The sequence below is a fragment of the Leptodactylus fuscus genome, chromosome 5 (assembly GCF_031893055.1).
Source record: "Leptodactylus fuscus isolate aLepFus1 chromosome 5, aLepFus1.hap2, whole genome shotgun sequence".
Lineage (NCBI taxonomy): Eukaryota > Metazoa > Chordata > Amphibia > Anura > Leptodactylidae > Leptodactylus > Leptodactylus fuscus.
The window spans coordinates 88,671,385-88,690,375 of NC_134269.1; positions in this window are offsets into that span (position 1 = coordinate 88,671,385).

Here is an 18,991-nt window from a genome sequence, read left to right on the forward strand (position 1 = left end):
TTTGCATATTTTTCCCATGTTCCCTTGCAGTGGAGCAACTATGGCTGTCTAAGTCTCCACACATCTGAGAAGGTGGTCTCTCCCTAAGGATAGACGTTATCCACACAACGGGGTGTTAGAGGACAGTGTCAGCCATTACATATGGATGACACCCGGAAAGTCCTTCCTGGCAGTGCCATACTATTAGGGCAGATGTCAGGAAGGGGGTTATCGTGATTCGCTGCTAATTAATTCAGATCAAATTGAATCATTATGGAAAATTTGGTGAATTTGTGCATGAATTCTTTTGCAAGCCACTACTTTTGTTGATTTAATCTTGAAGTTATATGTCTTTGCTCCATTTCAACATACAGTATATCAATAAGGTTTAGAGCACTGTATATCTCTAATTGACATTATGAGTTTGCATTACTTTGAGTTGATGCTGGTTTCAAAATGTGTGATTGATGTATTGGTTTATTGTCCCTTTATGAACCAGTTTTGTGGAATAACATGATGGGATGATGCTTTGTGGTTGTCTTTTTTCAGAAAAGATTAGTATTAGGCACCATACCATCTTTACTGATTTTTGTCTGATACCTTCTAGGCAATCAATTTGGGATTTTTGTGGAATCTCTATGTTTGTTATAGCCTAGACATTGTGGCTTAGCTTTTACTGCTTTGCATAAAAACGTATATTTTATGTATACAGTAAATCTAATATATGTGTTCCTTTCTGTGAGTTGTTTTGTCTTAGGAACAATACTATTGTGAATTTGGGTGTTCTCTCTGCGATTTACTATTGAGTACAGCAGGTTTTATGTCTAGCTCAGTAAATAGAGAAACTTGGTTTACTGATGCGAGGGTGGATTTTTTCTGAAAAACATAATTTACAATAACTACACACTACACCTACTATTAAATCAACTTTCAAGGAACTTGAAAAAGGTCATAAAGAAAATATAAATCTCTGGTGGGAGTTCCAGCATTTTGGCTATTATATTAACCACAAAATTCAGCTACAGCCTGCATCTCGTTCTTGAACACCCAAGTTGCCTGAGAAATAGGCGCAAGAACCCACTGTTATTGTTAGAAGAAGAATCCAGCACTTTAGCTGCTGCTTCTTCTTCAATTAAATGAACCATTAACATGAGATCAGGCGTGTAGTGTGATTCAGATTTCACAAAAAGGGAGATGTTTTACAAACGTCTATTGAAAAATCTCAGGGATTTATTAACGACGAAACACAATTAATTTTTGCATGATTTGTGAGTAAGGGAGAGTATATCATCTTTATATCATCTTCTATGGACACCATAGACTATAATGGGGTCTGTGTGTTTTCTGCACGGAGTCCGCACGAGTGATGCGGACAGAAAAGTACACCCTTATTGAGAAACCAACAAGCTAGTTGTCGCATGTTTACCTCTATAACTATTAAGCTTGTTGCCTCTTATAAGACTGTTCTCAAACCATTATGCCAGTCACTCAACTTCAGTAAAGACTTTGTTTCAGTTTACCTGCTGGATATGCCTGACTTAATACACTATCACAAATGATATTCCACTTATACCACTCAGTATGTCAAAGATCCTGGTACCGTCTGATCCCCTCACTGTTATTAGTTATTGAGATACTCTTTCATAAAGACCCAATATTACACTGGAATCAGTTTTTTAATCTCTTTGTGTTACCAAACCAGTTTTGCTTAGGGCCACTTGTAAGGGCATTAAGTGACCTCCTGGCGTTCATACCACCACCTTGCTATGTCATATAGCAGATGTACATACATAACAGAAGACCCAGAGGCCATAGCAGATACTGGAGGTAATACATAATCACAAGTCCATAACAAAAGGCCCCAAAGCCAGTACAAAAAGCAGAGAAGCAAACATAGGAGAAGTCTCAGAGGCCAAACATACATAGAGAAAGGCCCAGAGGCCTGTAAAAAGTCCATAGGCCAGAGCAAATAGTTTAGATGAATACATGTAAGAAAGCCTGGAGACCCAAAGCAGGTCCCAGAAGAAGTACAAGACCCAAGAATATAGCAGAAACAGTAAAGCCGAGGACATAAGACACAGACTCCAAGGTAAGGGATACAATATTTAAGGTATAGGTCCATCTCTAGGCCCCAAGACAAGATAAATGGTTCAAGAAGGAATTCATGTCCCAGTACAGGCCATAGAGTACCCATTAACATTCAGATTCAGGCATACAGACAAGAGGGAAAATACACAAAGAGGAAAACATTATACAAACAGGAGCTGAAGACACACATTGAATGCATACCATAAACTAAAGTTAAGTTCAGACATAGACAGAAAAATGTGTGCACACATGAACTCAGAGAATTGAGCATTGCTTTGGCAGGGCTTGCCAAGAATAGCAGACTTTTATACACATAGTCAGACAGAGATTGGCAGGAGGAAGCTGGCACATAAGCACACTAATAGTTAAAGGGGCTCTATCAGCAAAATTAGCAGTAGTAGCAGCATGCTACTGCGCATGCACCCGCACCATTTTTTATCAATGGCAGTTCGCGAGCGCCAGAGAAAGACGGGACCCGAAGACATCGCTGGAAGAGGAGTCGTGGCTGAAGATGACGCCGGACCCTGAATGCCCGCCCACCGTGCACGATAGATAAGTTTAACATACTCTTTTTAGGGTTCTATTTTAAAACGGGGGGTAGTTTAATATAACTTTAGCGGTGCCTGAATAGCCTTTTTAAAGACTATTCACGCATATGTGGGGCTCTATCAGCATAATTTTGCTGATAGAATGCCTTTAAGCAACTGGAACACAGTCAGCAGTAACCAGGAAGCTAGGTCTGTTGAGAAAGGTGGTTGGCTGGGGAGCACAGAGCGTCTACAAAATACAACACTATGGTAAATGAACTTAAAATTTATAACAGGAAATCTGGTCTGGATAACCTAGTGGTCTTCTAAAAGAGATTATCTGGTTTAATGTATATCACATTTACACCATACTGCTTGAATATCATTCATTGCTATGACCCTTTGGTAACAAAGGAAAAAAGGAACTCTCGATTTGGGAGGTCAGCACATGTAACTTAGTCATGAAAAAGGCTGCTTGTGGTGGCAGCAGTAATGGTAACAGATAACAGATAAAAGATTCAAGTTGTGTTTTAGAGCAACAGCACCAAATTGCCACCCTCTGCATGCCAGCTCATACCATCTGATGTCAATGTACATCTGCTAATACATACAAGGTGGAAGTGTTGGCCAAGGTCATTTGGCCTTGGTCATTTGTGCTATCTAGTGTGCAATCCAAGTGTGCAACTAAGTGTAGCTTCAGAATTATGCCAGAATTGAACCAGAAGGGAACAGAAGGTAACATAACCCAACTACTGCAAACTGCTCACTTGTCTAACAGAAATGCTTCTCATTTTAGTCACTTTTGTTCTCCCACTCCTTGTAAAAACCACTTTTCCACCCCAAACCAGCCTTGTCAGTAAAGAACTCCTCATCTCTCCCTCTCTCCTACCCCACCATATAACTTTCTCTGCACAGCTCCTTACAAACCTGCAGGCTTTCCGCCCCAGACACATACAACCCCCTCACACCCTCTCCTACTTACACCTGCTGTCACTCTCCCTACTCCTCCTTACTTCTGGTGACATATCTCCTAACGCTGGACCTCCCCAGCAAATTCCCACACCTGGCATTAGCACACGGAACCTCCGAAATCTCAAACCAATCACACTCACTCCTACCCCTCCCCCCGCCCTCCCTGGTGCATTATGGAATGCCCGCTCCGTATATAATAAACTAGACTACATCCACGACCTTTTTATTCTTAATAAATTTACATTTCTCAGTCTCACAGAAACATGGCTGACACCCTCAGACACAGCCTCCCCCACCGCCCTCTCCTATGGAGGTGTGCACTTCTCACATACTCCCCGCCCCAACAACAAACCTGTTGAAGGTGTAGGCGTCCTCCTGTCAGAAAAGTGCTCATTTGCCCCTATCCAGGCGCTACCTGCCCTTACCCCCCCCCCCCCCTCCTTTGAAGTGCACTATGTCCGTATCTACTCACCCTCCAACCTCCAACTGGCCGTCATATATCGACCGTCGGGACCTACCGCTGCCTTTATCGACCACTTCACCACCTGGCTCACACACTTCCTATCCACAGACACCCCCACCATCATCATGGGTGACTTCAACATCCCCATTAACACAGACCACCCTCCTGCCTCCAGTCTCCTGTCCCTCACTGCCTCCTTTGGTCTCTCAATGGTCCTCCTCTGCCACCCACATAAAAGGGGGCACACTAGACCTAATATTCACCCACCTCTGCTCCATATGCAACCTCTCTAACTCTCCATCCATGCTCTCTGACCACAACCTGCTGACATTCTCTGCCCTCTCCTCTCCAATAGACACCCCAACCTCTAAAGCAACACGCCCCCGCAGGAACCTCAACCGCCTTGACACCTGCACCCTCTCAGACTCTCTCCTACCACTCGCTGACATATCCTCACTCCAGGACACAGATGCTGCTGCTGCCTTCTATAATACCATTATCTCAGCCCTTGATTCTGTGGCCCCCTATACATACACCAGAGCCCGACCAATCAATAGACAACCCTGGCACACTGACTAAAAAACTGAAACATGCCTCGCGGGTTGCAGAACGCCTCTGGAAGAAAAGCCATTCCCAGGAGGATTTCCTCAGGTACAAAGAAGCAGTTCTCTCATTTAAAAACGCACTCACCTCTGCAAAGCAGGTCTACTTCACCACACTCATATCTGTACTCTCTCGCAACCCCAAACAGCTATTCTCCACCTTCAACTCCCACCTCCATTCCTGCTCCTCCTCCGACATCACTTATCTCAGCTGACGACTTTGCCTCTTACTTTAAAACTAAAATTGACACCATCAGAGATAGGCTCGCTCTACACCCCGACAACCCTTCCACCCAACTACTTACTGCTCCTCATCCCTGATCTGTTTCTCCTCCATCACTGACAAAAAACTCTCCTCCCTATTCTCCAAATCCCACCTCACCTCCTGCGTGCTCGACCCGATCCAGTCACATCTCATCCCCAAACTCACTGAAGTCATTACTCCAGTCCTAACCCATCTCTTCAATCTATCCCTAACCAATGGATCCTTCCCCTCAGCCTTCAAACACGCCACTGTCACTCCTATACTTAAGAAACCGTCCCTCGACCCGTCCTCTCCTGCCAACTATCGTCCCATCTCACTGCTCCCATACGCCTCAAAACTTCTTTAGCAGCATGTCCACTCTGAACTCTCCTCCTATCTCTCGTCCAACCTGCTCTTCGACAGACTTCAGTCAGGCTTCAGACCCCGGCACTCCACTGAAACTGCCCTAACAAAAGTCACCAATGACCTGCTAACTGCCAAAGCCAAGCGCCATTACTCTGTCCTCCTCCTCCTCGACCTCTCCTCTGCCTTTGACACAGTTGACCACTCCCTCCTGTTAGAAATTCTCTCATCCCTTGGTATCTCAGACCTGGCCCATTCCTGGATCTCCTCATACCTCACCAACCGCACATTCAGCGTCTCCCACTCGCACACCACCTCCTCACCTCGCCCTCTCTCTGTAGGTGTCCCCCAGGGCTCCGTCCTAGGACTCCTCCTGTTCTCCATCTACACCCTTGGCCTGGGCCAACTCATAGAATCTCATGGCTTTCAGTACCACTGCTATGCCGACACCCAAATCTACAACTCTGGACTAGACATTACCTCCCTGCCGGCCAGAGTTCCAGATTGTTTAACGGCCATAGCCTCCTTCCTCTCCTCCCGCTTTCTCAAACTCAACATGGAGAAAACAGAGTTTATCATCTTCAGCCCATCCTGCATGGCCCCTCCACCTGACCCATCTATCAAAGTTAATGGAACTACAATTACCCCTGTCCCACAGGCCCGATGCCTTGGGGTAACCCTGGACTCCGACCTATGCTTCAAGTCACACGTTCAAACCCTCAACACCTCCTGCCGCCTCCAGCTCAAGAACATCCACCGAATCCGCCCCTTCCTCACCCAGGTAACTACCAAGATGCTCGTCCAGGCCCTCATAATCTCCCGCTTAGACTACTGCAACATGCTTCTCCATGGACTCCCAGCTAACACCCTCGCCCCCCTCCAGTCCACCTTAAATTGCGCTGCTCGCTTAATCCACCTCACCCCCCGATCTTCATCGGCTGCTCCCCTCTGCCAGTCTCTCCACTGACTACCTATAGCCCTGCGAATTGAGTTCAAGCTACTAACGCTAACATACAAAGCCATCCACAACCTGTCCCCTAATTTGACTTAATCTCCTGCCCACACATAACCTCAGATCCTCCAACGACCTCTTACTCTGCTCTGCCCTCATCCGCTCCTCACACAACCGTCTCCAAGACTTCTCCCGTGCATCCCCCATACTCTGGAACTCCTTACCACGACACATAAGACTGACCCCCACAATCACAGGCTTCAAGAAGGCCCTGAAGACTCACCTATTCAGGAAGGCCTACAACCCCCAATAACACTACCACCACACCCCTATCTGTACAGTCTCCCCCTCTCCTTCTGTCTCTACCCCCTTCTCTCATAGATTGTAAGCCCTCGCGGGCAGGGCCCTGTACCCCACTGTGCCAGTCGGTCAGTATTATATCTACCTGTATATTCTGTGTATTGTATGTAACCCCCAAATTGTATGTAACCCCCAAATGTAAAGCACCATGGAATTAATGGTGCTATAAATAAGTAATAATAATAAAGTGTTGTTTTGTTTAATATTACATAGCAGTTTAGTGTGCCAAAGTTAATAGAAATGACAGTGGAAACACAAACCTACATTTCAAAATCCCCTTACATAGCAGCCCGTGTTTAGTTTTCTTCTTTAGATTTTATATTGTTTATTTTGAACACCTAGTCCCACAGCTTAAATACTTCGCAGAAATGATTGACATTCTGCCAAAACACAACAATATCCTCATTTTCTAAGCCTTGTGCAATTCATGGTCTCTGGCTGATTATGGTATAAATATTCCCAGCCCGTCACCTTATTTACACAATGAGCTCTCAATAAATTATTACCTTGCAAGATTCTCAACAAAGTATTTTTTTTTCTCCAGACAACTAGATTGTTTTTACATTACTATTATTGTGTTAAACTTTATATAAACATATATATATATATATATATATGTATGTACTATAATAGAACTTTTCTAAAACTTTGTTCAGATTTCTCGTTTTAGGGGTGTGGTTCAAAAGACAGACAAAAACTCTATAATTGTAGATTATAGAGAATATATCACTACCCATCTGAACATCATATTTTATGACATCTGACATCAAAGATTTGTGATATACAGCATTTCTACACAGTAGACAGCCAGCGCTAATGCTTCCAATCGTTCCCCGGATCAATCGGAGGCATTAACTCCTCCGACGCCACGGTCAAAGGCGCTGGAGGCGCCATTTTCCCAGCAGCGCATGGGCGCCGCCATTTTGCCGGTGATCGCCACGATGGAGCAAGCTCCAGGCCGACGTCACGTTTCATTGACGTTTCCCGGTTGGTCTGCAGTCTCTTTCTTTTGCAGGCTGCTCTATGCAGCCTGCAAAAGAAATGATGATTTTTTGCAATGCATTGCAATGCATTAGCATTGTAATGCATTGCATTAGTGATCAGACCCCCTGGGGTTCAGGACCCCTAGGGGGTCTAATAAATGCAAAAAATAAAAATAAAAAAAAGTAAAAAAAATATAATTTTTTTTTAAAGGATTAAAAATTCAAATCACCCCCCTTTCCCTAGAACACATATAAAAGTAGTTAAATGCTGTGAAACATATACATGTTAGGTATCCCTGTGTCCGAAATCGCCCGCTCTACAAATCTATAAAAATATTTTTCCTGTACGGTAAATGCCGTAGCGGGAAAAATAGTCAAAAGTGCCAAACTGCCGTTTTTTCACTGTTTTGATTCTGATAAAAATTTGAATAAAAAGTGATCAAAGCAATAGCATTTCCCGAAAATGGTAGAACTAAAAAGTACACTTGGCCCTGCAAAAAAAGACGCCCTATGAATCCCTGTACACCGACGTATAAAAATGTTACGGCTGTCAGAATACGGCGACTTTTAGAAGAAAATTTTTTAGCACAGTTTTGTATTTTTTTTTAAGAGTCAAAATGTAAATAAAACCATATAAATTTGGTATCCCCAGAATCGTACCAAAACACAGAATACAGGGGACATGTCATTTTGGCTGCACAGTGAACGCCGTAAAACCGAAGCCCATAAGAATGTCATAGAAATGCATTTTTTCTTCAAATCCACCCCATTCTGAATTTTTTTCCAGCTTCCCAGTACATTATACAGAATAATTAATGTTGGCACCATGAAGAAAAATCTGTCCCGCAAAGATTAAGACCTTAAATGGCTCTGGGAGCAGAGAAGTAAAAAAGTTATGGGGTTTAGAAGGAGGGGAGTCAAAAATGAAAAATGAAAATCAAAAAATGCCATCAGCGGGAAGGGGTTAAGAGACAGTCATCCATTAAACAGACCACTAAAAAAAGTTGAATTTCCTTTTTCTGTCCCAACCCATTGATCCACTTTTAATTAACATTAAATGGATATTAACCAATTTTACAGCCAGTAAAAAATGATCCATTGATTTCTATTTGGTCTATTTAGGTACACAGCTAGAGCATGTCAGCATCAAATTCAATGCAAGTAAATGGGGTCTAGCCACATAACTGCTATTTTGATAGTCTGTTGTAACTCTAATCCTTTCATGTACTGTTTTTACAGCCACCTCAGTCATGTGCATGTGGCTTCAGGCTAAGTCAAAATAAAAAAACAGACAATACCAACTGACTCTCATTGTTCTAAAAATGGACGTCATGTTAAAGAAGGCTTCCATAACGCACCTGTTTTTCAATTTTGTGTGTATGGAATCTAAGAAGCCAAAAATATTTTCAAAGATTGGTTAGTTACTGATGTATTATGTTAAGGATCCTCACTACCTCTACTTCGGAATTCACCCCGCAACATTCCTATATGGATAAATGGTACACCTACTTGGGCAGGGTGCTCCCCTTCCCTGTGTGGCAAGTTATATGATCTCAAGAGGCTAAATCATCTAAATGTGCCACCTATAAGGAGAACCAGTATAAAATTCTGATGTACGGATATAGTACTCCGAAGGTCCTGCACTATGTTTGCCATGCTATCAGACCACTGCTGGAGATGCCACGAGGGGGAGAGGACTTTTTGGCCATATCTATTCCCTTATATGTTCTGACATTTTTGCTTAATCTTTTACCTCCGGACTTCCCCAAGATATCTGCTGAATTGCTACTCCACATATTCATGGTAGCTAAGTGTCTGATTTCTGCTCACTGGAAAAATACTCTGACCTTCCCTCTTTTCCAACCTTTGTCAAGAGGATTAGGGAGTTCCCAGAGAATGGAATCGCTGAACCCTAGTTCACATTAGTGTTTGTAAGGGGCAACACGGTGACTCAGTGGTTAGCCTTGCAGCGCTGAAGTCCTGGGTTCAAATCCCACCAGGATCAACATCTGCAATGAGTTTGTATGTTCTCCTCATGTTTGCGTGAATTTCCTCCCATTCTACAAAAAACATACTTAAAACAAAAAAAAAATGTACATTGTGATCCCTATATGTGGCTCACAATCTACATTTAAAAAAATATATATATATATATATTAGCGTATGTATTCCTTAGAGTCCGCATGGAGACCCCCCGGACAGAATACAATCACAATTGCAAGCGCTGTTCTGTAATAGCACACGGACTCCATAGACAGCGCTTGCAATTGCGATTGTATTCCATCCAGGGGGTCTCCATACAGACTCTAACCAGACGGAATACATATGTTAATGTGAACCGACCCTGACTGTGTCAGTAAACGATGAGGATGACCTTTTCACTAAGGTGTGGTCTCAATTGGGATACCTGCGATTCTTCCAAACCACTTTAAAGTCATGTTCACACAGGGTTTTTTGGACTGATTTGGTGCAGAATCCGCATCAGAATTCGGCTCAGAAAAATCACCTAGCTTGTTCCCGCTCGCGGAAGAAAGAAGTGACATGTGCTTTCTTGCCACGGATTCCGCAGCGGAATCCGCTGCAGAGTCCGCAGCGCGACACTCCCTCCTGACTAGGTCCATTCATTTGGGCCTAATCCGGAGCGGAATGCCACAACTGGATGCCGGTGCACTGTATACACTTCACTGGCATCCAGTCGCAGCCAGCCGTTTTTTGGATCGGACTCTGCGGCGGCCTCTGCCTCAAAATCCAGTCTGAAAACCTGTGTGACCCCAGCTTAAGCATGTCCTATAACTATGGTTCCTTGCCTTGAAGCCTCTACTCCCGCACCACCCATTCCTCTCCCTCTTCTATATGTGTCTTTTGTCCCTCTGTCTTTATGGTTTTGTGTTTGGTTAGTTTTTGGATATTTCAAGTTATATATTGTACTGTATTGCTTTAGACACTTCTTATCATTTTGATATTCTCACTGTTATGTCTTATGATTATTTTTATATTTTTCTGTATTGTAATTTAAAAAACTTAATCAATACACAATTATAACATTATATATATATATATATATATATATATATATATATATATATATATATATATATTACCAAACTGTACTGCCTTGTCTGTATGGTAACAACAGCTAATATTATCTCGATTTCCATTTCACTACTTTGTATATACTTCGGATATTTGTTTCCTAAACTACTTTGTCTAGACCACTTCCTGTGACTCTATGACCTGACTATATGTTATGACACTACCAGGAGAATAGAGATGAGCGAACACTAAAATGTTCGAGGTTCGAAATTCGATTCGAACAGCCGCTCACTGTTCGAGTGTTCGAATGGGTTTCGAACCCCATTATAGTCTATGGGGAACATAAACTCGTTAAGGGGGAAACCCAAATTCGTGTCTGGAGGGTCACCAAGTCCACTATGACACCCCAGGAAATGATACCAACACCCTGGAATGACACTGGGACAGCAGGGGAAGCATGTCTGGGGGCATAAAAGTCACTTTATTTCATGGAAATCCCTGTCAGTTTGCGATTTTCGCAAGCTAACTTTTCCCCATAGAAATGCATTGGCCAGTGCTGATTGGCCAGAGTACGGAACTCGACCAATCAGCGCTGGCTCTGCTGGAGGAGGCGGAGTCTAAGATAGCTCCACACCAGTCTCCATTCAGGTCCGACCTTAGACTCCGCCTCCTCCGGCAGAGCCAGCGCTGATTGGCCGAAGGCTGGCCAATGCATTCCTATGCGAATGCAGACTTAGCAGTGCTGAGTCAGTTTTGCTCAACTACACATCTGATGCACACTCGGCACTGCTACATCAGATGTAGCAATCTGATGTAGCAGAGCCGAGGGTGCACTAGAACCCCTGTGCAAACTCAGTTCACGCTAATAGAATGCATTGGCCAGCGCTGATTGGCCAATGCATTCTATTAGCCCGATGAAGTAGAGCTGAATGTGTGTGCTAAGCACACACATTCAGCACTGCTTCATCAAGCCAATACAATGCATTAGCCAGTGCTGATTGGCCAGAGTACGGAATTCGGCCAATCAGCGCTGGCTCTGCTGGAGGAGGCGGAGTCTAAGATCGCTCCACACCAGTCTCCATTCAGGTCCGACCTTAGACTCCGCCTCCTCCAGCAGAGCCAGCGCTGATTGGCCGAATTCCGTACTCTGGCCAATCAGCACTGGCTAATGCATTGTATTGGCGTGATGAAGCAGTGCTGAATGTGTGTGCTTAGCACACACATTCAGCTCTACTTCATCGGGCTAATAGAATGCATTGGCCAATCAGCGCTGGCCAATGCATTCTATTAGCGTGAACTGAGTTTGCACAGGGGTTCTAGTGCACCCTCGGCTCTGCTACATCAGATTGCTACATCTGATGTAGCAGTGCCGAGTGTGCATCAGATGTGTAGTTGAGCAAAACTGACTCAGCACTGCTAAGTCTCTGCATTCGCATAGGAATGCATTGGCCAGCCTTCGGCCAATCAGCGCTGGCTCTGCCGGAGGAGGCGGAGTCTAAGGTCGGACCTGAATGGAGACTGGTGTGGAGCGATCTTAGACTCCGCCTCCTCCAGCAGAGCCAGCGCTGATTGGTCGAGTTCCGTACTCTGGCCAATCAGCGCTGGCCAATGCATTCTATTAGCCCGATGAAGTAGAGCTGAATGTGTGTGCTTAGCACACACATTCAGCTCTACTTCATCAGGCTAATAGAATACATTGGCCAATCAGCGCTGGCCAATGCATTCTATTAGCTTGATGAAGCAGAGTGTGCACAAGGGTTCAAGCGCACCCTCGGCTCTGATGTAGCAGAGCTGAGGGTGCACAAGGGTTCAAGTGCACCCTCGGCTCTCCTACATCAGAGCCGAGGGTGCGCTTGAACCCTTGTGCAGCCTCGGCTCTGCTACATCAGAGCCGAGGGTGCGCTTGAACCCTTGTGCACACTCTGCTTCATCAAGCTAATAGAATGCATTGGCCAGCACTGATTGGCCAGAGTACGGAATTCGGCCAATCAGCGCTGGCCAATGCATCCCTATGGGAAAAAGTTTATCTCACAAAAATCACAATTACACACCCGATAGAGCCCCAAAAAGTTATTTTTAATAACATTCCCCCCTAAATAAAGGTTATCCCTAGCTATCCCTGCCTGTACAGCTATCCCTGTCTCATAGTCACAAAGTTCACATTCTCATATGACCCGGATTTGAAATCCACTATTCGTCTAAAATGGAGGTCACCTGATTTCGGCAGCCAATGACTTTTTCCAATTTTTTTCAATGCCCCCAGTGTCGTAGTTCCTGTCCCACCTCCCCTGCGCTGTTATTGGTGCAAAAAAGGCGCCAGGGAAGGTGGGAGGGGAATCGAATTTTGGCGCACTTTACCACGTGGTGTTCGATTCGATTCGAACATGGCGAACACCCTGATATCCGATCGAACATGTGTTCGATAGAACACTGTTCGCTCATCTCTACAGGAGAAACATATTTCCCTCATTGACTAGTTCACACTATTTTGTCATAATTTCATCATAATCTGTATCCGTCCCTCAATCTGATATGAAGTGATTTTTTTATTTATGCGCTGGATGCAGAAGTGAGATTCAGATATCAAACTGATATAGCCCAATCTACAGATAGCTGTAGATTGGGCTATATTCCAATAAATCCTGAGTGTGTTACTATGTCTAGGATTAGTTAATATGGAATAGGATTGCAGGGGTTTTCAAACTACTACTCAAATTGCTGAATGATGGATAATAATTTTCTGCAAATATATATATATTTTTTAATGTAGATTGTGAGCGCCACATAGAGCTCACGATGTACATTTTTTCCCTATCAATATGTCTTTGGAATATGAGATGGAAATCCATGCAAGCACGGGGAGAACATACAAACTCCTTGTAGATGGTATTTTGCCCTTGGCAGGGCTTAAACACCAGGACTCTAGCGCTGAAAGGCTGCAGTGCTAACCACTGAGCCACCGTGTGGCCCCAATTTTCTGCAACTATCATGGAAAACAAGTTCTCCAGTTGCAAAATTTTGGAATGCACAAAGTCATATCAAAACAATGTTGTTGTTATTGTAGTATTATCAGAAATTACCTATTTACAAGTAACATAAACATAATTGTGGAAAACGGAAGTGGTCTGTGCAACACATTGCTAAAAGTATATCCTAACTGTATTAGAGATAACATTTGGTTTTATAATGTGTTATATGTAGAGATGAGCGAGTACTATTCAAAACGGCTGTTCCGAATTGCACGCACCCATAAGAATGGATGGAAGCGGCCGGCATGCAGTCTTTGCCGGCAGCCAGCCGCTTAACCCCCTGCATGCTGGCTGCATCCATTCATTCCTATGGGTGCGTGTTATTCGAAACTGGAGTTTCGAATAGTACTCGCTCATCTCTAGTTATATGTAATATGTGTATGTTATGGTAAAATTGGTACATTACCACTTTAAGGTGTTTGATGTGCAAGTCAGGCCATATAAGCAGCCTCATACAAGCTCAATACTGGAGGCAAAAAATAAATAAAAAGGAAGCTCATAGCAACTGATGGCAGTAGTTAGAGTCACACATGTTCAGTGTACACCTGAACAAAGTTAATGGCATTGGTGGAAAATGAGCCGAGTATAATAAACTGACCCTTCCTCTACTGTACAGTTGCCATTTGTCTGTTGAACTGCACTGGAAATGAGCCATGGAAGAACCTACAAGTGGTTATAGACCATATCCCAGTTGTATCCAGTGAATGAAGTAGAAGCATATGCCCCTAGCAGTGATCTGAGCCTGCTTGCCAATACTGAACAATGCCTAGTAGAAGACGTACATATTTTGTAGTGAATTGTGGTGTAGAGTGTGAGTCTATTGCTGCGCACCAGATTGTTCCTGATCATATGCACACCATTTATGATAGGTCACACCTCAGCATCAAAATCGGCTGCACTGCTGAATCATCGCGCCATTCTTGAGTGTTCAACACTGCACAAAGGTCAATGATCCTGGCCCCTTACAAATTCTTCTACTATTGTTCACTCTCTTCACTCTTCATAAGTCTTGTTATCTCTCAATGTACAAGATAATTCTGTAACTCCCATCAACAGTTTTTAGCCTTTTATCTTTTTTTATGAATTTCTGATGTCAAATTTCTAGATAAGAGCAGTTGGTACTATATCACTGGCTATCTGTATATTGCATTCTTTAGTAAACTGACATCGAATAGTTGTTCTTCGGAAAAGATAGCACCTAAAATGTAGATTTAGAGCTCTTTGCCGCATTAAATACATTAAAAAAATTTGTTTTTTATTTTGTTACAATTGTAAAATGCATGTCTTCTGATGTTTTTCCAGTCCTAGAAAGAAGCTTGCATGCATTAATAATTACATTATTAATAATAATAACAATAATAATAATAATAATAATAATTTTAATTCCTCAACATATTGAGCAACATTTTACAAATCAGACTGTGCATGTACAGACATTACAATGTAGCAAACTTAAAGGGACTGTCCAGGATTTGTCACAACCCATGGGTTGGCTAGCGTGGGTGCAAAAGTAAAGGCACACTCACCTAAACCCACTGTGTGCTCCCCATTGTCTTTCTATCCTGTACTGGAGCTTACAGCAGACTGCTGAGACAAATTGGAGTTCACTGTAGTGACATCTTATGCTTTGTTCACACTTGCGCCCCTGTCCAATTTTTGCCTCTCTGCCAGGTTTCTGTCCTCAGCCCCGGCGAAACTGGACAAGGGGTGGAAGCCTGGTGGTCAGCTTTAAAACCCATTCACTTGAATAGGTTTGTAAAGGTGACCACCGTGTCCGCCTGCGGCCTCTCCATGGAGAAACCGGCTTTTTTGGTCGGACACAAAGTCGGGCATGCAGGACTTTATCTCCGGCTAAAAAAAAAATGGTTTCCCTGTGGACAGGCCTCAGGCTCCGGTCTCCTCCTGTAACTGAAACCTGGACTTACAGGGTCAGGAGGTCAGGCAGCGAGCCAGAGGCTTTTTAGGCATGACTCTGGCTCCAGCTTTCCGCTGGTTATTCAGATCTCCCTAGTATCAGCTTACCCTGTGTTCCTATATCTCCCTGACCTGCTTTCCTGCCTCCTACTGTGTACCTGCTATTTTACCTGCCATGTATGTCCCTACCTGCCATCCAGACCTCCTCTCCTTGACCTGCGATTGTGAACCACATGACCTCCAGTGTGTGACCCAGCTTGCCTGAAGACCACCTCTCCTTGACCTGTGATTCTGAACCACGTGACCACTATTGTATGACCTGGATTGCCTGAAGACAAACTCTCCTTGACCTGCGACTTTGTACCTCGTAACCTCCAGTGTATGAACCAGCTTGTCTGATTAACCTTTTGCTGCATCCTTCTGTACCATGTGAACTCCAGTATATGACCCGGCTTGTTAGACTATGTCTTGTCTCATCCCTGTAAACTGCGTGACCTCTTGACTACTGACTTAGTCTGTATGACCACTATGCGGTGCGCCACCTAGGGATCAGAATAACAGGTTACCTGAATGTGACCATCTATGCGGCAGCAATACATGCATTCTCTATAGTAGGTTCAACTACGAGTGGGCCGACATTGTCACCATGCAGTTGTATGGTGAGCGGCCATTTCCGTACAGTTTATTAGTCTAGGCATACTAATGCCATTAGGATTAGACTCAGGATTAGACTTCTATCATGGTATTAGAGAGAAACAACTACCACAATTCAGAGAACCTACGGCAAAGACTAGCCAAAGCAGAACATTACTGTGATGGCATAGTAAAGTAAGAAATGCAGAGCATCAATTACAAAGGGTGGTTTTTAAATGTAGGAGCGGCCGATGATCCAGACCACCGGGGAGTTGCCTAAAAACCAATAAAGAAAGGTTAAACAGTTGAATTCCACTACTGCCTTTTTTTTTCCTTTTTTATAAAGTAAGCAAACCAGGCCTAATGTAATACCGGTAAAAATTGAAACACCACCGGCCAATCCGCTTCAGCTCCTCCTCCGTTAGTGTTGCCACTTCTGCCGCCGTGGCCACCCCTATATGGAACTAATTGGTCCTAAATTCAGACGGGGGAGCCCCCATATCCATGAGGCAACATTTAAACAAGGTGTCAAACTGAAACCTCAGGAAAAAGGAGCCATCATTATGTACCAGGAACTGGCTGGCCATGGGGTGCATGGATGCAAAACGTTGCACCGTGTCAATCGGACATAAGCAGCCCTCCAACTTGGCTATAGACAACTATCTGCCCACAGATGTCAGTCTTCGAGCAACAAACCCTAACCCTAAGGATGTCCGGAAGGATGACAACATCCTCTGCCAATTCACTAACCCTCCAAGGGGCAAAGAAAAGCAAAACAAGAGGAGGAGGAGTTCCATTTGGTCTTTTTTGGGTATTTTGCAGCTTTTGTGAGCAAGGATCAATATCAAGCTAATGTGTAAAGCTGCCCTCTTCATTGTTACATCAGAGGCCTATGGATCATAAGTCCCTCATTATGAATTCCAGCCTTCATGTGGTGATGGTGGAGGGCACTAGTGGTAGATTACTATGTGCTCTTTAGATTTTGCCTGTGTCCTCGAGAATTGACCTCTAATATATCTTTATACAGCTTCTATACTACTCCTGTATACTACTATTTGTATATTACTGTATGGTTAGTTGTTAGAAAGATAATGTGTTGCAGAGTGATGAAGGGACAAGCGAATGTAGACTAGGTATGGATGGCTGTCATGTCTTGTCCAGTCCTGCATCTGTCTAACACTGAGGGGATATGTCAGAAGCTGCATGGGATTCATAATTCCCCCCCTGTGATGCTGTATGATTTGAGCTGTGTAGGTGCTGAAATGAACCCCAGCAAGTGGAAATTGTAGGTAAGAGCTGGAGTCCAAATTTGGAACTCCCTGAGGACGAAGGTGGTGATTTCTGTGATGTGTAGGGTCTAGCAGCACATGGTTTTTTGGCTCTTGTTGGTCTCTGTGTGAGCAGTATGGGGTTTGGCAGGGGCCAGAGATCATGTGCTGTTTGCTCCCGCCAGGTACAGAAATCGCTGCTTTATTTCTCAGAAGTTGGAATTCCACTTCTGTGCAAGATCTTTACCTAATGGATCCTGCGATGTTGCAGTGTGTCAGCATTCTTGTAAGATCTGGCGGGTTATTGAAAGGTTATCATTATTATTATTGTTTATTTATTTATATAGCACCATTAATTCCATGGTGCTTTACATTTCGGGTTACATACAGTACACAAAATATACAAACAGATATAATACTAACAATGACCGACTGGCACAGTGGGGTAGAGGGCCCTGCCCACAAGAGCTTACAGTCTATGATAGGTATCCATATGTGGTTTGCATTTTTGAGTCTCTTCAAAGCTCAGTGGCACATTATCCTTAGTTATTAGTCTATGGTCTGTAGTTCCCAAAACTGCCTTTGCCATTGTTGCGTCAGAGGTAACCTCTTCTTATGAATCTGAGCCTTCATATGGTGATGGGGAGGGTGGTGGAGGGTATGAGTAGACTGCTATATTTAGTACGTCTACTCGTATTATCAACTTTTAGCATGGATCTATTTAACAGGATGAAAGCAAAACCTCTTTTGGTACTCAATACTGTTTTCATACAGTACAGGCAGTTTGCTGTGGGGTTAACATTACGGGTTGTGTCGAACAAAGTCATGGATAGCCTAAGTTCCAGATGGCTTTCTGGCAACTGGTATCAGACGCTGGCCAGTGTTGCTGTGTTTTTTTTCTGCAGTGCTGTGTGGTCCAAGTGGTGTAGTTGCTTTGGTGAACCCCTTAAGCAGATGTCCTTTTTCAGGTACTCTCTGGTGATAGGGATCGCACTGCTGTCCGCCGAAGAGCTGTCTCCATCAGAATCCATGGAACGATCTCTGGCACCATGAGCATCTTCCGGCGCCATCTTGCCCGCAGGTGAGGAAGAGTTAGCAGTCTGTTTTTTCAGGAATTTTTGCATGGCAGCTTGCTGGGATACAGCACTTTTCGGGTCCACACGATCATTGGACCTTTCCCTGCCGATCTTGCCCATAATCCAGCGTTAGATCGTTTGTGGATAGTGTTTAAGGAGTCCTCTGTGACGGAGCTTCCAGACTAAGCTGCCATCACTCTTCACGGTCAGGCTCCGCCCCCCCTTAAGCAGATGTCCTGTTTGGATAAGGCCTGGAGTCTCAACTCATGGAACTCCCCGAGGAAGATGGTGGTGACTTCTGTGATATGTAGGAATAGGCAGCACGTGTTTTTTGTTTTTTTTTGGTGTTTGTTGGGCACTGTGCTACAAGTGGTGGTGTTGCTTGTACTATAGAGCACTCGTGCTACACGTATGGTGGCCACGCTTCCGGACAGAACATATTCCGATGCTAGTCCACATCTCAGTGACATCACCGCTAGTGGTATGGGGTTTAGCAAGAGCTGGA